Genomic DNA, 19,436 nt, shown 5'->3' with positions numbered 1-19,436 from the left:
CACTTTAAACAATGGAACAGTTCACAAAGGACGCCTGGATGTACGTTCTATAATAGTACGTAACAGCCTCATGCGACTGTCTGGTACCTAGTGGGATGTCTGGAGTGACTAGTGGGGTGCCACAGGGTTCTGTCTTGGGCCCCGTCTTATTCAACATCTTTATCAACGACTTGGATGATGGACTCAAGGGCATCCTGATCAAATTTGCAGATGACACCAAACTGGGAGGGGTGGCTAACACCCCAGAGGACAGGATCACACTTCAAAACGACCTTGACAGATTAGAGAACTGGGCCAAAACAAACAAGATGAATTTTAACAGGGAGAAATGTAAAGTATTGCACTTGGGCAAAAAAAATGAGAGGCACAAATACAAGATGGGTGACACCTGGCTTGAGAGCAGTACATGTGGAAAGGATCTAGGAGTCTTGGTTGACCACAAACTTGACATGAGCCAACAGTGTGACGCGGCAGCTAAAAAAGCCAATGCAATTCTGGGCTGCATCAATAGGAGTATGGCATCTAGATCAAGGGAAGTAATAGTGCCACTCTATTCTGCTCTGGTCAGACCTCACCTGGAGTACTGTGTCCAGTTCTGGGCACCACAGTTCAAGAAGGACACTGACAAACTGGAACGTGTCCAGAGGAGGGCAACCAAAATGGTCAAAGGCCTGGAAACGATGCCTTATGAGGAACGGCTAAGGGAGCTGGGCATGTTTAGCCTGGAGAAGAGGAGGTTAAGGGGTGATATGATAGCCATGTTCAAATATATAAAAGGATGTCACCTAGAGGAGGGAGAAAGGTTGTTTTCTGCTGCTCCAGAGAAGCGGACACGGAGCAATGGTTCCAAACTACAAGAAAGAAGATTCCACCTAAACATTAGGAAGAACTTCCTGACAGTGAGAGCTGTTTGACAGTGGAATTTGCTGCCAAGGAGTGTGGTGGAGTCTCCTTCTTTGGAGGTCTTTAAGCAGAGGCTTGACAACCATATGTCAGGAGTGCTCTGATGGTGTTTCCTGCTTGGCAGGGGGTTGGACTCGATGGCCCTTGTGGTCTCTTCCAACTCTATGATTCTATGATTCTATGATTCTATGATCCCACACTGCAGCTGATGTTACTAAGTACAGACTCCAGGGATTCAACATCCAACTTTTCTTCCCATCTCCACCCCCTTGCTGTTTACAATCTTCCTGACAAGAAGTTACAGAGAATACCAAACGCTGCATACTACTTTGTAACATTTGGGTTGGCCTAATAAAGGTACAGTGGTACCTCGGGTTACATACGCTTCAGGTTACATACACTTCAGGTTACAGACTCCGCTAACCCAGAAATAGTGCTTCAGGTTAAGAACTTTGCCTCAGGATGAGAACAGAAATCGTGCTCCGACGGCGCAGCAGCAACAGGAGGCCCCGTTAGCTAAAGTGGTGCTTCAGGTTAAGAACAGTTTCAGGTTAAGTACGGACCTCTGGAACGAATTAAGTACTTAACCTGAGGTACCACTGTACTGCTCTAGTATGTATTGTGGACTTTTGTTCCTCATGGGCCAACATTTTTCAACACATAGCGGCGGAGGAAGCCGCTCAGGCGCCTGGGGCAGCACGCCCAGGGACAAGGGCAGGGTGAGCCACCCATAGGGGTGGGGTGATGGCAGGGCGCACCATGGAGCCTCCGGAGTTTGCCTGCCTCCTCCCACTCAGCTGCCCTACAGCTGGGGGGGGAGGCAGTGGGCGGACCGTTTGGGCAGCATGGAGCCTGTGCGTGCCCAAGCCACCATGTCTCTTCCAGGAGAGACGTGTGGCTTGGGTGCGCTGCAGGCCTGCGGTGAGTGCCGCCTGGAATTTTGTCGCTCCCCCTCAGTGGTGACACCTGGGGCAGCCCACCCCCACCGCACCCCCTTCCTCCATTCCTACACACACACACACACACACACACACACACACTCAACTTCTTACTTCCCACAGGCAACCAGACAAGTGGATATCCACAAGCCTCTTCTACAACACAGAGAATATTTGTATTTAAAGCAGACATATTAAACCACATTCACTGAAACTAAGCTGGTTCTGCAAATGCTGTAATCCGTTTTCAGGGCTTTGTAGCTTGCATAGCGCATTTATGATTTCCAGAAGGTGAAGGGAGGTTGCTCAGGTTTGCAAGGTAAGGCAGATTTCCTCAGCGTTTCCCAACATAAACATTGTGAGAAATGATCACTGCATCTCATCACCACTTCTTAATTTGCCTAGGGCTGCAACCATGCATACATACACTTACTAGGTAGTCTCAATGAACTCTGTGGGTCTTACTTCCGAGTAAATATCCTCCAGATATCATCATGCATATTTTACAACAGTAAAAACAAGGTAATGAATGATACAACGTGCAGATCAACTTTCGCTGAGAGAACAAGGTATTTGTATCCTTTTGTGATGACACACCAGAATCAGCACCACTTTTATATAAATTGATACAAATGGACGACTAAAAAAAAGTGATGCTTTCGTATAAAAAGTGCATCATAATGTGCTTTAAAAGAAACTGTGAAAATATTTATTTATTACTGACGGTCTCTGTAGCTTTTTCTATAATAGACTGCACTTATAGGGGATATTTGTAGAATGATGGCAGAAAGTGGCAATAGATTGACAACTTCTCCCCCTATGTTAAGCCTAAGATTGCACATGAGAACAAATGCAGATCACAACTAATTCAAGCAAGTTGCAAACTCATAACTGGCTCATTCTTAAAGCAGAAACAACCCAGATTCAACAAGCCATTTTCCAGCTGTTTCCCCCATTTTTCATGCTTCATCCACCTTAGGTCCTTCATGAACCACAAGGGGATGTGCAGAAGGAAGAGGAAGGAGAACAGACCTGGAGGCATCTATATCGATTCCCTTACCAACTTGCTGTTCCATGGGTTAACAGAGCAGTCAAAGTCAGTGTGAAGAACCTCCGGAGAATACTCCACCTAGCTTCAGTAATCTCCAAAACCACATGTGAGTGTGTGTGTATACTCAGTGCAAATAGCTCCTGCCTTTGAAGATTGCTCTCCGGAGGCCACAGTGGAATACCTGAGTGAAACAGAAAAGTCTGCAGTTGAGAGTCAACTGCTAACAGATTATTATTATCTCATGAAGTTTTGCAAGGCAGAGATATCCAGGAAAGATGTCCCAGTGTTTCTAATTCTGTATAATGAAATGTTAGCAGCATTGATTCACAATGAAGCTAGGAATATAAAGTACAAGAGCAGGGTAAAAAATGGTAAAAATAGCATCGTATGCAAATGACACATCGCTGCCAGACATATGCAATACTATAAATAAACTGGACCTCTGAATGATAAAAGCATAGCCAGGATTTCAGATAACACAATAAATAGATCTAGAAGAGAACTTAATACAGATTAGTGTAGTGAGAATTCAACAAGCATAAGAAAGAGTTCTTGCTTTCATTAACAAGTTATCTGTGAGACATTCGGAATTATACTTGAGGCTTCCTTCTGGTATATCCTGTTCCACTTTCTCAACATTATACAGAACTCTGCTGTCATAATCATTCACCTCTTCTTGCACACAGCAAGGGACACAATCCTTCAATTCCTTACATTGCTTTTGTCCCAGTCTTTCCCAATCAAACACCAGCTTGCCTCCGCAGCCTTGTCCTATCCTATTTCTTTGCCCTTTCCCCAAGGCCTTCCCTCCTTCATGGTGATTTGGCACCTCCATCTTCACCACCTTCAGCTACCAAAATGTCTCCTGTTCTCATTAAAGGCTTCCCCATTTAAAGACTCCTCAGAGCATCTGAGATGCAATATTCCCCCTCTCCTACTGAAAAGCACTCTCCAAACAATTTTTCCACGTAGCAGTTGGCTCAATCCCATTAATCCTCATTTGTAAGGAAGCTGAAGTTTATCTTACTGCATTCATAGTACTTGCATTTATGCCTTTACCTCGCCTCTTTAATTCCACTCCTTGCCGCTTTCGTCGTTTGTTCCTGGTGTCCATCTTTTTGAGCAACTTAAGAAAGCTCTTGGACTTCAGACATGACACATCACTTTCTTCAATATCAAAAACAATATTGTAGTAAAAAAACACACCCAAAAGCCCCATTTATCATCACTGAAAGAATAATTCAGAGTAGACCTACTGACGCTACTAGGCATGCCTAACTTAGATTCACCAATTTCAATGCATCTACTCTAAGTAGAACTTAGTTGGATACATGGTATGAACAAGGCCGGCCCAGGACATTTTGCCACATGAAGTGAAACAGAAAATGCCAGGGGGGTGTCCTCTGCTCCCACCATCACTGCCTGAGGTGACTAGAGGCGGCCCAGGGAAGCACTGAAGGTGGTGGGGAGGAAAAAAAGAGGCTGGAGAAGAACAGGGGGGCAGGAGCATGGTTGAGGCGGCAGCGGGCGACAAACACAGGAGGCAAGGAGTGGTGTACTCCTGGGGCCTCCATATCTACAGCACCTCACTGAGCCACATGCGTGGGACAGTCCTAGGCATGAGGTATGAACTACATCACAGAAAAGACCTAAAGGATTCCCATTTGTTATTAAATTTACATGTTTTTAGATACCTTTAAATGGTTTGAATTATGGCAGGTTATAAATTTAATAACTGATCGGTTGTGTATACCATATAAGAAAAAAATGTGGGGGAAGGATAACAGTAGACCAGTTGAGGATTGGATACACAGAGGAATTACTTAACAACTGAATGGTAAATCATTATCGCCAGATATACATTTCTTCAACAATCAATATAAACTAATAATGCCCTGGTATCTAACTCCCTGGGAGTTTTAAAAAAAATGATGTATGGATCACAACAGGGGAAGTGTTGAAGATATAATGGAATACAAAAGGGTTTTCATCCCTATCTGATGAACTTGTCTTGAGGTAAAATATATTTTCCCTGGAAGAATGAAGTAAAACTATAGAAGTGATGCTGTACAAATTTCATATGAGGATAACCCCCCCCCCCAGCCCATCAAGCACTGGTGGCCCATTGGAGAAAGTCTTCAGGAGTGATTGCTCTAACTGCCACAGCAGTTCAAAAATTCAAGATTCACTTCCTAGATAGATCCTCAGGAGCTGCACCTATAAATTTCAACTTAAGGTGTAAATTTCCCCTTAGTCCAAAGATCTGTTTCCTCAAGTTATTTTCCTAATGGCGACCCCCAATTTTAAGTGTTCAGTTTCAATGCACTGTCATGAACATACTTGCCTGAAATGTGCTGTGGCAGTGAAAGGGGATAATAGTAATTATTAAGCAACAGAAGGTTGCTTGATCAGTCTCTGAGGCATCCACAGTTCAGATCACTTCACCTCCAGAAAAATGTGGCGGACAAAAGATCAATGAAAATGGTGAGGTAGATACATTATCTTCCTTATAAAGAAAAGCTGAACCAGCTTAAATAAAAACCAGCTTTCTTGCAAGATAGGGAAGAAGTGTCAGGATAGCAAAAAAATAATAATACCAACCCCCCCCCCAAAAAAAAAGTGTAATTAGGGTGGGAGGAGACAATTTAAGAAAGAAATTTTTCATTTCCTTTCAAAATATAAAAACCCTGTTGATTGACTGATTGACTACTAAGGTCCCAAGATGGGTGACAACATTAAAAACAATTTAGAACAACTTGTCGTCCCTTGACAATTGTGCGTAAATGGATTTGAGACCAAGGAATTTCTCAAAACACACAATTAATCTATGGAACGAATAGCCACATGAACTTTGTGGTGGGTACTAGTTTAAAATGCTTGTTTAAAATAATCAGATGAAACACAGAGAACACATCTGTTAGGGGCTGCTAGCTGGGGCAGCCAGAGTTGCATTAACTATGATTGATTACCAGATGTTAAGTACGAACAACAGGGATGGCCATCAATATCAAGCCCAGCTTGTGACTCTCCTTGTGACATATGGCGGCCAACTCTTAGGGAATGCTCAGCTAGATAAACTCTTGGGCGATCCCTGTGCTCTTAAGCTGCAGCTCCACGCAGAAACATGAAATCAAGAGAGGCAGGGTTGAAAGCTATCATAAACGTGCAAATACATATAATCAGTAACTATCTAAAATGCTTTCAAAGCATACTTTTCATTTCCACAGTAATATAAATGAAACACTAGCTATGTGACAACATAATTAGCTGTGTCAATAAAGTCAGTGAAACTGGCAAGATTACTTTCCAAATTCTGGAAAATAAGAGCTCTTGAGATTTATGCATGTTAATTCTTACACACTGCCACAAGAATACAACCCATTTGTCTCTGAATGTCTACATTCAATTAGATGCACTTGACAGATGTTTGCTCCTTAACCAGTGATTCATTTAGAAATTTGTAACCATTTCTAGGGTCTACAGTTCTCCAGAACTGCTGTCTATTCATTCAGGGCTTGCATAAGATTTAAACGAATTAAAATTACCATTCCCATTTTTTAAGAGAGTTGATTAAGTAATTTAATTAAATCTAATTACTTTTGAATCTCCATTCAACACAATATCAAAGTTTAATGTGGAGTAAAAATCATAATATTCCACAGGGTATTCCCCTGGCCAACTGTCATTTCTTATCTGCTGGGGAAAAAATATACTGGTCAAACGGGGCCAGGTCAAACCAACTGCGACTCAGTACTTCATACTGAAGGGCCACTTAAAACTTATGTACAGTATTTCCCATACAGAAGGGGTTTTTTGTATAGGAAAAACATCAAAACCTTGAACAGATTTTGATGTGCAGTGATCACTCTTATGTCTATTTTGCTGCATGTACATGCATTGAAGGGGCGAACTGACAAGTTAATTACATTTAGCTTTCATGAGCACTCCGTATCTCCCATTCAGTGTTTTTTTTTTTTTTAAGGAAAAAAGGCAATTTAGATGTTCTGTCTCTTTACAGTGCACAGAATGTAACTTTAAAATTAGGAGCACCATTCAGCTGTCATTCAAAGAAGATTTAAAGGTGCTCTGAATATCTTAAAATGCATTGGAGAGGAATATGAAAAGCAGGTTATGCAATCAAGGAAACTAGTATCTGTTGGACATTGCAGACATCTTGCCCTGGGGGAGGAAAAAGGTGAAATGCGTAATGCAATTTTTCCATTAAACATTTCAGTGATTCAATTGAAACTTAAGTGACCAACATCCTACCACATATTTCAGAATGTCTTATTTAAATCACCAACATCAAATATATGAAAATGACTTACTAGGAGATCTGCCTGGAGGTAGGACATATTGTTAGCAATTATTCTTCCACCTGAACTTTATAAATGCGTGCTTCGGAATGTTATGTTTCAAATTAATTGTACTGCTCTCTTTGTAACTAATTGCAATACATCCTAACTGTATCCCCAGAATGAGTGTTGCAGACATCTAGTAATTTAATGTGTTATTTAAAACAAGTCACACCAAGGTCAGAATCATTCATATATATATATATATATATATATATATAACATTTGCCTAATGATACTGTTAATTTACCGAGGAAGGAAAATTGACACTGTACACAGAACAAGGGAAAACTATTTCAAAATATGACCTAGCACTGCCAAAATGTGTCAGCATTGTCATTCAGTTTTTGGCACTTATTCCCTCCAGATTTCTGGCTATTTGTCCCTGTGCAATTCTCATTTAAGAAGTGTATGTAAACAAATAAATCAGTAGGTAGCAAAGATACTCTATAAATTTTCTAATGTTATAATCTGAACATCTTATTCTAGAATATACATCTGGGCCACTTTTGCACATTACACCACAATAAACCATAGCTTAGCACAAACACAATGGCTCTGGAGTATGTTCTCGGCTACAGATCTTGGTTAAGAAAAGCCCAGGAAAAAGCAAAACAGGCACGTGCTCTTCTCTGGGAGCCAGCACACTTTTGCAGTTGCAAAATTTTGGCTTACCATGATGTGTGAACTAGGCCATAATGTCAGTGAATCTGAGTGGAAGGTTTAAAATGATCTAACTCAGTGATTCTTAACCAAGGCCATAAGCTCCCCCAGGTAGTGACCTATAAATTTGAGGGGAGCATTCAAGGGAGAACAAATGGAAGACATCAAGAATTTGAGGCAGTCCCTTGAAATGGCTTCTGGCAGCTAGCAGAAGAGAATTAAACCTCCTTTAGGATGAAATCTCATATCTTAGCTGCACATGGTGAAGAGGAATTAAACAAGATTGCTCCCTTCCTGCTAGGGGCTAAAGACCAAAACAAACAAAAATAATCCATCAATATACAATGATACTAAGTATGGAAATAGGAGAAACAAGTTATCAGAAAAATGCCAATCAAGCTCAAATAAAGACTGGCCCTTTTTTAAGTATGGAAGAGCCTGCTGGATCAGACCAAAAGTTCATCTAGACCAGCATCCTGTTCTCACAGTGGACAACTAAATGCCTGTGGAAAACCTGCAAGCAGGACCGGACACTCTCCCATTCTGCGGTTTCCAGCAACTGGTTTTTCCCTTCTCTGTGTACAGGGTGCAAGAAAATACCACCTCATTATTTCCTTTTTCCTTGCCTCTGCCATCTCTGCATTCTGTTGGCCAAGATGAATTACAGGACCATCTATTTAGGCTTACTTGGGACAGGAGGGGCAGAGAGGGGATTCAGTGATGATGTCATGTATTTTTGGTGGGTGGCAGTAGATTAAAGGCTAAGAACCACTGCTCCAACTTAAGCCCTCATGTTGTGACCAATTACAAATTAACACTACCAAGAAGACTATACAGTTCCACAACCGTTGTGCAGCAACAACAAAGCGACTCAACTTTGGAGGTGTACACACAGTCCGAAGCACATAATAGTGGTTTGACTGCTTAAGACAGAGATGGGGAACTTGGTATAAATCAATATAGAACCACTTTGCATGCACACACACATAATAAGCTACTATGTTTTATGATTCCATTTATATTATTTCTATACTGTGTCCCATTATAATTTATACCCCACCTGCTAACACAGGCACAGGCAAACTCCAGCCCTCCAGATGTTTGGGACTACAATTCCCATCATCCCTGACCACTGGTCCTGTTAGCTAGGGATGATGGGAATTGTAGTCCCAAACATCTGGCGAGCCGGAGTTTGCCTATGCCTGTGCTAACAGATCTACTCAAGGAAATTACAATGGCTTGGATCCTAATTTCTAACGAGCAGAAGTCAGCTCATGGAATATATCTGCAAGTGGCAATGGGGATGGCAATTTTTGCCACTTCCTTATTTCCCATACAGTCCTTGTGCCCTCTGCAAATCTGATCCAGAGGTTTGGGGGACCCTCACCAGCAACATGGCAGCTAGAAGCTGCCGGAGCAGGGGACAGGAATATGTGGAAACTGTCTCCTTTTAAGCATGCAAGGAAAGAATGACCCACAGTCTTGAGTATTTCTCAAAAAAACCGGTATCTGCACTGTGTGGATCAATACATATCTACAAAAGCTGCCTCTGCCCCCTCCATGAAAATTACCTCCTCCCATTCCAAGCCAATTTTGGTTTGGAGAAGCCAACGCATCTTTTATACACCGTCTTCCCTCCTTGCTGAAGCCCACTCCTGGGCATCTGTCTCTTTGTCTAATTTGCAGCATGACAGCTAAGAAAGTGACAAAGATAGAACAATCAGATCTGAGCACAACAGCGCAGGATGTGACAAATAAGAAAAATAGGAAGGTAGAAAATGCAACTGTCTCTATACTAATAATGCGAGGCCCAAATGGAAGGAGAGGATGGGGAAGAAAATAACTTCCGAGCAATGGGTCACAATGAACCTCCACTTCCCCTCCTCATGTCAAACACCGGAGGGGACAAACGCACCCTCATGCCAATATAAGGAATATTCCTTGCAACTGAGAACATCACGCAGGCACTGGCGCTCAGCCAGTCACAGCAGGGACCTTATACCTCAAAGGAGGCAGGAAAACTGCTGTGAAAGCTGAAGAACATGTGCTCTGATGTCTCTGCTTTTTAAGAAAAAAAAGCAGAGACATCACCTTACCAACAAAGGTCCGTATAGTTAAAGCCATGGTCTTCCCAGTAGTGATGTATGGAAGTGAGAGCTGGACCATAAAGAAGGCTGATCGCCAAAGAATTGATGCTTTTGAGTTATGGTGCTGGAGGAGACTCTTGAGAGTCCCATGGACTGCAAGAAGATCAAACATATCCATTCTTAAGGAAATCAGCCCTGAGTGCTCACTGGAAGGACAGATTGTGAAGCTGAGGCTCCAATACTTTGGCCACCTCATGAGAAGAGAAGACTCCATAGAAAAGACGCTGATGCTGGAAAAGATGGAGGGCACAAGGAGAAGGGGATGACAGAGGACAAGATGGTTGGACAGTGTTCTCGAAGCTACCAGCATGAGTTTGACCAAACTGCGGGAGGCAGTGGAAGACAGAAGTGCCTGGCGTGCTCTGGTCCATGGGGTCACGAAGAGTCGGACATGACTAAATGACTAAACAACAACAACAGCATGTGCTCTGAACTCAATTGCAAATTCCCAAAAAAGAATAATTTTGAAGGCAAGGGAGTAATAGTTGGGACCAGAGGAGCAGAGAGAGGCAAGTGCCCTCCAAGACAAGTAGCTCACTCTGCCTCACCCCCCCCCCATTGTTGGACCCTTCTCATTACTTAGAAGGAAATGCACATTTCATATACAAAGTATAAGCATTATCATACACTAGAAATTCAAAATATCTGAAGCATGATTACTTGAAAGTCAATAGGGATTACTGACAAGAAAATATATTCAGGATGGGAGAGTTAAAATAATGTATGCCATTATTTCTGTTTCAGAAATCCACCATGTGGGACACAACTCAACTCACTCCCTGAAATGCATTTTGCCCGTTCTATGAACACCTCAAAAAAAAAAAAAATTCAGGTGTGGATCACAGTTGCCCTTCATCACCAAAAGGTGGGAAGCAAATTAATTTATCTAAGAGGGTACTACAGAGGTTGGTTTCGTTTTGGTAGCAAGCACTAAATTTAGGGACTTAGCTTTTCTATATATTTTACGTTCAGTATTGTTGCACAGTTGTAGCATCAAAATCCATTTCCAAAGCAAGTGCAATCTAAAGACGTGAGGATTTGGAATCAAATCATGTTTTTATGAGCAGCTGAGTGCACCTGCAGTCATCTGATTAGAGACCTAGCAGCTACCAGCAAGCAGGTGAGGCATGGACTTCCTTCTTATAGATTAACTATACTTAACATATATATATAGATTAACTATATAATGTACTGTATTTGCAAATCACACTACTGTACTAAACACATGAATGACCAGAACTTGGCGATCTCTAATTAAGCAAAAACCCAGAAGGTGCAACCATGTGTGTTTTAAACCAGGACAACTAAAAAACAGGAGGTGCTGTTGTTGTTTCAGGGAAGAATTGGGGCAGTCTGCAGAATAAGTAAAATGAGCAGGCTTTTGAAGAGCCACACTCCCAAGGGAAGGGGAGGTGGCCCAAAACTTTAAAAGTGGCAGGTGTCATTTACCATGTCGGGAAGAGGGGGGCAAGTATAGTCATGAGACCACATTCTTCATTATTATTATTATTATTATTATTATTATTATTATTATTTTAGGCAACCACTCTTTAGACACAGAACGATCAAACAGCGGTAGGCAACCTTTGCAAAGGAAAAAGGGAGAGCTCAGTACTGGGGGAGGGGGGCGTTATTTATTGCTGGTCAGTTAATCCAGAGTGGAAAAATGTAAAGCTATTTGTGCAGATGTTCACAGATCCCAGTTCAGGATCATTATGCACCACTCCCCTCCCAGGGAATAACGAAATGCTAAACTAAGGCTGCCATCGCACTTGGGGGACAAGTGCCGCCGAACCCAGCAAGGCTTACTTCCGAGTAACCCTGCAAGGGCGGTGAGGAAAGCACCCGTTTTGTTAACCCTGCTGGTGCATATACAGTACTTATATTGGAAGCGAGCGGGCTGCCTGGCTCCTTGCTCGCTCGCTTGCAATGGCCGGCTGCCCCTCCATGAGCCCTCCCATCTCTCCCGAATATCCCCGCCGACCCAGAGGGCGAGCTCCTGCGGCGCGACATAGGGCCCACCCCCTTCTCTCTCCGCCCCGGTTGTCCACAAGGCGCGAGGGATGGGAGGGGGGCGGCTAGAGAGGAGAGAGAGAGAGGACGGCAAACAAAATGGAGACTTACGCTCACTCTCTGGCAGCTTATTGCGCGTGCGCCATGGAAACGTCAGGCGGGGGCTGGCAAAGAGACAGCGGCGGCGCGCGTTTGGGGCAGCGCAGGCGCACTCACGCTAGAAGAGGACCAGGAAAAAAACCAAAAAACGACCGTCGACCCTTTCTTGCTGCTTCGGCAATGCGCGTGCGCAAAACCTCGCGCGCCTTTTTGCCTGCTGCCTCCTTGGTCTGTCCCCAAGTTAGAACTGCAATTGATTGATTGATTGATTGATTGTATCTAAAGAAGTGTGCATGCACTCGAAAGCTTATACCAAGAACAAACTTAGTTGGCCTCTAAGGTGCTGCTGGACTAATATATATATATATATATAACAGTGATTTCCCCTCCTTTCTGTTGGTGGTGAACATGATATCACTATAAAAAACATTTTTTATTATTATTACATTTATATCCCGCCTTTCCCCAAGGAGCTCAAGGTGGTTTTCATAGTTCTCCTTCCTCCATTTTATTCTCACAACAACCCTGTGAGGTTGGTTAGGCGGAGAGACTGACTAGCCCAAGTTCAGCCAGGTAGCTTCATGGTCAAGTTAGGAAAAGGAGCCCGATGCCCCAAGTCTTGGTCTAGCACTCAATAACTGCTATGCAACACTGCCTCTCCAGTGGACGTATTACAAATGGAGATTGATGACTCCATTGTTTGCGGAAGATACTTCCTGGTTATTGTTCACATGCACACACACAGAGACACACATATCACACACATATAAATGCATGAACAACACACAAACACACACACACACTTTTCATGGGGTGGAAGTGACAGAAGCCTATGGAGAGAATACAATTGAAATGTCCATCACTGTAGCTGTGATTGGACAGTGGCCTGTACCTTCCCCTTACCTAGAAAATGCAAATCCAAAGACAGAAGTTCGTATAAATGATATAAATGTTATTACATAGTACATTTTTAAACATTGTTCTGTCATTCAAAGGCACATACAGTCCCTTGGCATTATCCACAAGGGAGGGCATGGTTGGGAGACTTTTACAATGCTCCCTGCAATGTAGTCCAGTGCTATTTTCCATGGGGAAGAAGGTGGTGTGGAGAGCAAAGCTGTTAGAAAGCAGTGTCAACAACACTAGTGTATTCCAACAGGGAAGGTAGAATAGGAGGGATTATTTGTGTGTGAGAGAGGCCTGTGAGGTCTCTTCAGTTATGGTACTCAAAAAAACAAAAACAAAACATTGGCTCAGAATTCTTTAATTCTAAGCATTTATTTTTATTTTTGCACCTTGCTTCTGTTGGTAAATCTCAGGCTTCAAGTAAAAACAAAGTAGATTCCACAAGCCTGAAGCCTTTCTTTCCTGGTCTGCAGCTTACTTCTGAGTAGACCTGTTAGTCTTTCATCATGGCATGCACACACAAGAGAACAAGAACTAAAATCATTCAGACTAACCAGGATCCACACAGTTCTCTCATTTTTCTTAATCATTTAGCTACCCTGCTTATAAAGCAACCATAATCCTATTTAGCTAGATGTAGGTTTTAGGATTCTAACCAGTCCTCTTTTTCTTAAAAAAAAAAACAAAAAAAAAAAAACCCTGTTTAGGGGTACTCTCATTTTGACTCAAGAAAATCACCATTTTATAGTTCAAATCAGGAAAAATAAATACAGTAAATGGACAAAAGTACAAAGAGTCACAAAATGTTTAGGGGTATGCGTATCCCTGCATCCCAGAAAAAAGCACTGATTCTAACCTTAGAGGCCAGGTGGAACCACTGCAGTGACAGGAATTTTGGGGTGCAGATCCATACAGCTCCCTGCTCACTGCAATTTGCTGGATGGAACAATAACGTCTCTGTTGTCCCTCTGCTTAACCTGCCAAGCAACACTGGGTTTTATTTTTGTTATCATATTATATTTTTGCAATAATGTTCTTCAGAATGTTCACTTTGTAAAACTTTTTTTCCCCCATCCCACTCCCCAGAGGTTACATATTGCATAATTTATAACAGCTAGATTTGCAAGAAAGGCAGATTAAGGGATGGGATGCTGCTAGAATGGAAGAGTGTGTTTACCGGAGACAAATTTAGTACTCCGCTGTTAAGCAAGGAAAACAAATGCAAACACACGTAGCAAAATATGATGCATATTTACAGAGAATCTGTTCCCAACATTCAACAGACCACAACAGGATTCTCTGGAACAGAAGCAGAGCTGGGATTTTGGAAGGAATATACTGTTCCAGGGGTTCCAGGTGGCTTGCCTACGGTCTGGGTTTCCTTTTGGAAATGAGGCATAGTGGAGACTGTGGCGTCTTTAGGATATATGGTTTATTTACACAAATATACAACCTGAGCCTATGGGTGGAGGGGTCTGCAGAATTAACACCCCAAGAGGGTTTTGCTTCTCCCATAGGCACAGATCTGGATTCAACGAGATGTCAGCGAATTCAACTCTTGACTATTTTAAACTCTCCCTTTATCTAACTCTTTCTGAGTTAAGGGAGGGGCCCCTCCCATTTGCCATCTGGCACTGAGCCCTCCTCTCTTCGACTTTCCTCATGGCTCATTACCTTCCCTTTGTTCTCTAAATGGCTCATCTCCCAGGCCATTACCCCATCGGGAAACTGACCAGGCTTATATTTCAACATTTGCCTCGATTAAATTCTGATCCCCCTGCTGGACCCAGAAATGTAGAGGAGTCTGGTACCCACAAACTCATAACAACACTTTCTTAGCTATTAATTTCATTGTACACAGGTTGTACATTGGCAATAAAGGTATTATTATTATTATTATTATTATTATTATTATTATTATTATTACTGCTGCCATTTTCAGTGGGGTCTATACACTCCCTCCCCTTCAAAAATATAAAGGATTACAGTGTAATCCTAGGGGTGCCTACTTTGAAATAAGTCCCGCTGTGTTTGGAGGGGATGGCAGCCTGGCCTTCCCTTGCTTCTGCCTTCCCTCAAGTCACACAGATCTTTCTTAAACAGGGAAGGTGGGAAAGGGGCCTGCCCCCAACAATTCCCGCAGACTGTTGGTGGTTCTTGTAAGGGATTTGATGGTTTGGTTTTCTCCTTGTCTGGACATCCTGGCTTCTACCTTTCCTTAGGTCACACAGATATTTCTTAGGTAGTCCCAGGGAAAGTGGGGAATGAGCTCCCACAACAGTCACAGGCTGTGTGGTTCTTTCAGGTGCCACCAATGACCTGCTGTTATTTCATTATTGTTACTCTTCACTCATATGTACCCTTTTGGCCAACGAAAGGAAAAGTGGCCCAGAAAGGAATACCAAACACTTTCAAGTACAAAAAAGGCAACTTAACAAAAGGCTGGCGGTTTGAATCCGCACAACGGAGTGAGCTCCTGTTGCTCTGTCCCAGCTCCTGCCAACCTGTTCAAAAGCACACCAGCACAAGTAGATAAATAGGTGGCAGGAAGGTAAACAGTGTTTCCGTGCGCTCTGACTTCAGTCACGGGGTTTTGTTGCACCAGAAGAGGTTTAGTCATGTTGGCCACATGACCTGGAAAGCTGGAAAGCCGGCTCTCTCGACCTGAAAAGCGAGATGAGCGCCACACCCCATGGTCATCTTTGACTGGACTTAACCATCCAGGGGTCCTTTTTTTTTTTTTTTATAATAATTTTTATTGATTTTACAACATAAACAAAAAACAAACAAACATAGTGCGACTTCCCCAAACCTCCCCTTCACTGCATCCAAATTTCAAAATTTTTAGCAATTCTTCATCCCATTTTTATATTTAATTCTCTTTAAAAAGAGTTTCTGCTTTATAAATTTCGATTTATAGCTGTAATTCTTTGTGTCCAATCCCCTGACATCTTAACATTCCGAAATTTTACAACAATTTTTAAGATAGATTTTAAGTTTTTTCCAGTCCTCCTCCACTGTCTCTTTCCTCTGGTCACGGATTCTGCCGGTCATCTCTGCCAGTCCCATAAATTCAGTCACCTTGGTCTGCCATTCTTCCAGAGTAGGTAATTCTTCAGTCTTCCAATACTTCGCCAAAAGGATTCTTGCTGCTGTTGTTGCGTACATAAAAAAGGTCCTATCTTTCTTTGGTACCAATTGGCCGACCATGCCCAGGAGAAAAGCCTCCGGTTTCTTTACAAATGTCCACTTAAGGATTTTCTTAATTTCATTATAGATCATTTCCCAGTAGGCCTTAATCTTTGGGCAGGTCCACCAAAGGTGATAAAAGGTTCCTTCACATTCATTACACTTCCAGCAATTGTTATTGGGCCATCCAGGGGTCCTTTACCTTTACCAATATTTCAATAAATATATGCCCAATGCCCGTTGTCTTTGTCCATGGAGTTTTCTTGGCAGGGATACTGGAGTGGCTTGCCGGTTCCTGCTCCAGGTGGATCACATTTGGTCAAAACTCTCCACTATGACCTGTCCATCTTGGGTGGCCCTGCACGGCATAGCTCATAGCTTCTCTGAGTTATTCAAGCGCCTTCGCCACACAGCATCTTAAAAAGCAGAGACATCACCTTGCCAACAAAGGCCCGTATAGTTAAAGCTATGGTTTTCCCAGTTGTGATGTATGGAAGTGAGAGCTGGTCTTGGCTGATCGCCGAAGAATTGATGCTTTTGAATTATGGTGCTGGAGGAGACTCTTGAGAGTCCCATGGACTGCAAGAAGATTCCATTCTTAAGGAAATCAGCCCTGAGTACTCACTGGAAGGACAGATCCTGAAGCTGAGGCTCCAATACTTTGGCCACCTCATGAGAAGAGAAGACTCCATAGAAAAGACGCTGATGCTGGAAAAGATGGAGGGCACAAGGAGAAGGGGACGACAGAGGATGAGATGGTTGGACATTGTTCTCGAAGATACCAGCATGAGTTTGACCAAACTGTGGAAGGCAGTGGAAGACAGAAGTGCCTGGCGTGCTCTGGTCCATGGGGTCACGAAGAGTCAGACACAACTAAACCACTAAACAACAACAATGCCCAATGCATTCATGTTCCTGAAAAAAGGCAAAGGGCCAGTCCCCACAAAGACATTAGAGAGAACAAAACGTAAATCTTTAGGCAGCAGCACCCAGGTGCAGTGAAGGGTGGGGCAAGGCAGGTGGAAAACTTTACCCTTTGATAGTTGCAGCAATATGTGTGCTCTCTGGTCTGGGCATCCCGTCTTTTAACACACTGCCATTCCCCCCTGTCCTTTTCCTTTCCACTGCTATCTGGAAGTGGGTGGTTTGGGCCCTTTGCCCAGTCCAAACCACTTCATCAGTAGCACCAGTTCCCCATCACCACTCCTTTATGCAGTCATCATTACCAGAGATGCTACACCCCACTCATTTGCCACGAATGTACCCTGAAAGCATCCACAAATGGCTCTGTGTGTGTTCATTAAGAGCACCACTTCCTTTCCCCTCCCCACAAGCTTTCCTCTTCATTTTGTTCTGCGGCTGCTGACCACAAAACTGTGGTCTCTCGACTTCCGGGTTGGCGCCATCGCCGAATGGCGGACTCCCTCCGAGCTCCGGAGGGAGCCAGCTCGGCAGGGGCTGGGTCCTACCGCGCCGGCGACACGGGGACCCTCAAAAACCATGGGCGCTGAAACCCATGGGCATGGTAACTCGGCGGGCACCATTTGCGCCCCCCGACCCGCGAAGGAGCCTTTTTAAAGGCTGCAGAGCGGATGCCGGGGGGGTTGTGGTGCTATGAGTCCTCCGCTTCCCCTGCCGAGCAAAGCCGCATGCCATTCGGCGGAGAGCGCTGACTTCTTCCATTGAAAATTTGGATCAAAAAGAACAACCCGTGAGTAATTGGAAACTGGACTTAAAAAGGGGGGGGGAATTAAATTCGGAGCGAGCGGGGGAGGTGCAAAAAGGAAGTCAGTCTCCCCCCGGTTGTAGAGGAATTAAAGCAAAGGATTTGACAACTAAGATCGAGTGCTACCTTATCTTGATAAAGTTACTAATTTCACGATGGAAAACTATAAGATTGGGCTGGAGGAGAAAAGTAAAATGTGAGCTAAAAGGCAACCCCCCCGTGAACCGGGAGCGATCCGCGAGAGCGCCGGGAGAGGAGCAACAGAGGCTTTGACAGCTGTCAAAGGAGCTGTCAAAGTTGAAGACTAAAAAGAGAACTTTGTTACGAGGACTTTGCCGGTTATATTCGTTACAAATTGGATATTAGCTGTTTAAAATAAGGAATAACAAGTTACTTTGACTGTTGGGTGTGATCTGGAAGGAAACTGAGTTACTATAATCCCTCTAGAGGGGATGTGGGACACTACAAGTATTGCTGGTATGGAATTTGAATAGGACTCTTTATCTCCTGGGAAACTGCAGAAATGGAATACTATTTTGTCTACAGAGGTCTCTACACTAAAGGAGACAATGGATTTATCTATTGAAGAATGGAAGGGACTTGACGTAAAGTTTTGTTCCTGAATAACAAAGCCTCTGTAGAGGATTTAGAAGCTTTTGGAATTAGAACATTTTTGCAGGGGAGAAGGAAATGAAACTAGAGGAAAGTGAGGAGAGAGAATAACAAGAACAACATGAACAATAAGAATTGGATAAAGTTGGAAGTGGGAACATTTGGGACATCCAGACTTGAAAGGTCTAAAGAAACAAAATTGGAGGTTTTGCTCTTGAATACAGAGATTTGGATGGAAAAAATGGGCCTTTTTGAGATAGAGTTTTTCCAAGATTGGACGTTCAAAATTAAAGATGACCAAAAAGGCGGCAAAGACTTTTAAAAAGACGGCAAAGTGGACTTGTGAAGGATTTCGGCCTAGATGTGGGATCTCCAGGATGACAGCAGGGATGGACACTGGGGAACGCAACCGGGAAAGGGGGGGGGGGTATTGGAATCCAAAGGGTGTTAAACTATACTTTATTCTTTTTTCTATCTTTTTTTATTTTAACCTGTTCTGCATATTAAAGAGGGGAACTTGTGGAAGGGAGCGGGGTCGATTTTAGGGGATGGAAAAACATTTTTATCATTGGGTTAATCATAATAAGTTTAAAATTTGGGGTAAGAACTTGTTGAATCTATTTGAAGGAATTGGAATACAAAAGGGGGTGGGGCGGGGAAGTCCTGAAAGGATATCAATGAAAATAAGGTTATAAAATGGATGTTTTATTTTTCTTTTTTCTTTTTTCTGTTATATTTGAAAATGTTCAATAAATATTATTTTTAAAAAAACTGTGGTCTCTCGCTGTAGTCACTCTTCTGTACGCTTGGAAATGAATGGTCTCAAAACAACAA

At 43.0% G+C, this 19,436-nt stretch overlaps 1 protein-coding gene across 4 annotated transcripts in view; it reads right to left on the bottom strand.

Moving 5' to 3' along the window:
• Nucleotides 1-12,312, bottom strand: part of FHIT (fragile histidine triad diadenosine triphosphatase) — a 1,027,317-nt gene extending 1,015,005 nt beyond the window's left edge. The window contains exon 1 of one of the 4 annotated variants that reach the window (XM_081854051.1): nucleotides 12,182-12,312. The gene's annotated coding sequence lies outside the window, so the exon portion shown is untranslated. The remainder of the gene's footprint in view (nucleotides 1-12,181) is intronic. The other 3 variants (XM_081854049.1, XM_081854045.1, XM_081854047.1) reach the window with 3 other exon arrangements.
• Nucleotides 12,313-19,436: the final 7,124 nt, after the last annotated feature.

Source organism: Podarcis erhardii, assembly GCF_964252035.2.
Source record: "Podarcis erhardii genome assembly, chromosome: 2".
NCBI lineage: Eukaryota > Metazoa > Chordata > Lepidosauria > Squamata > Lacertidae > Podarcis > Podarcis erhardii.
Note: the sequence above shows the minus strand (reverse complement) of the source record. Positions and strands in the feature narration are given on the sequence as shown.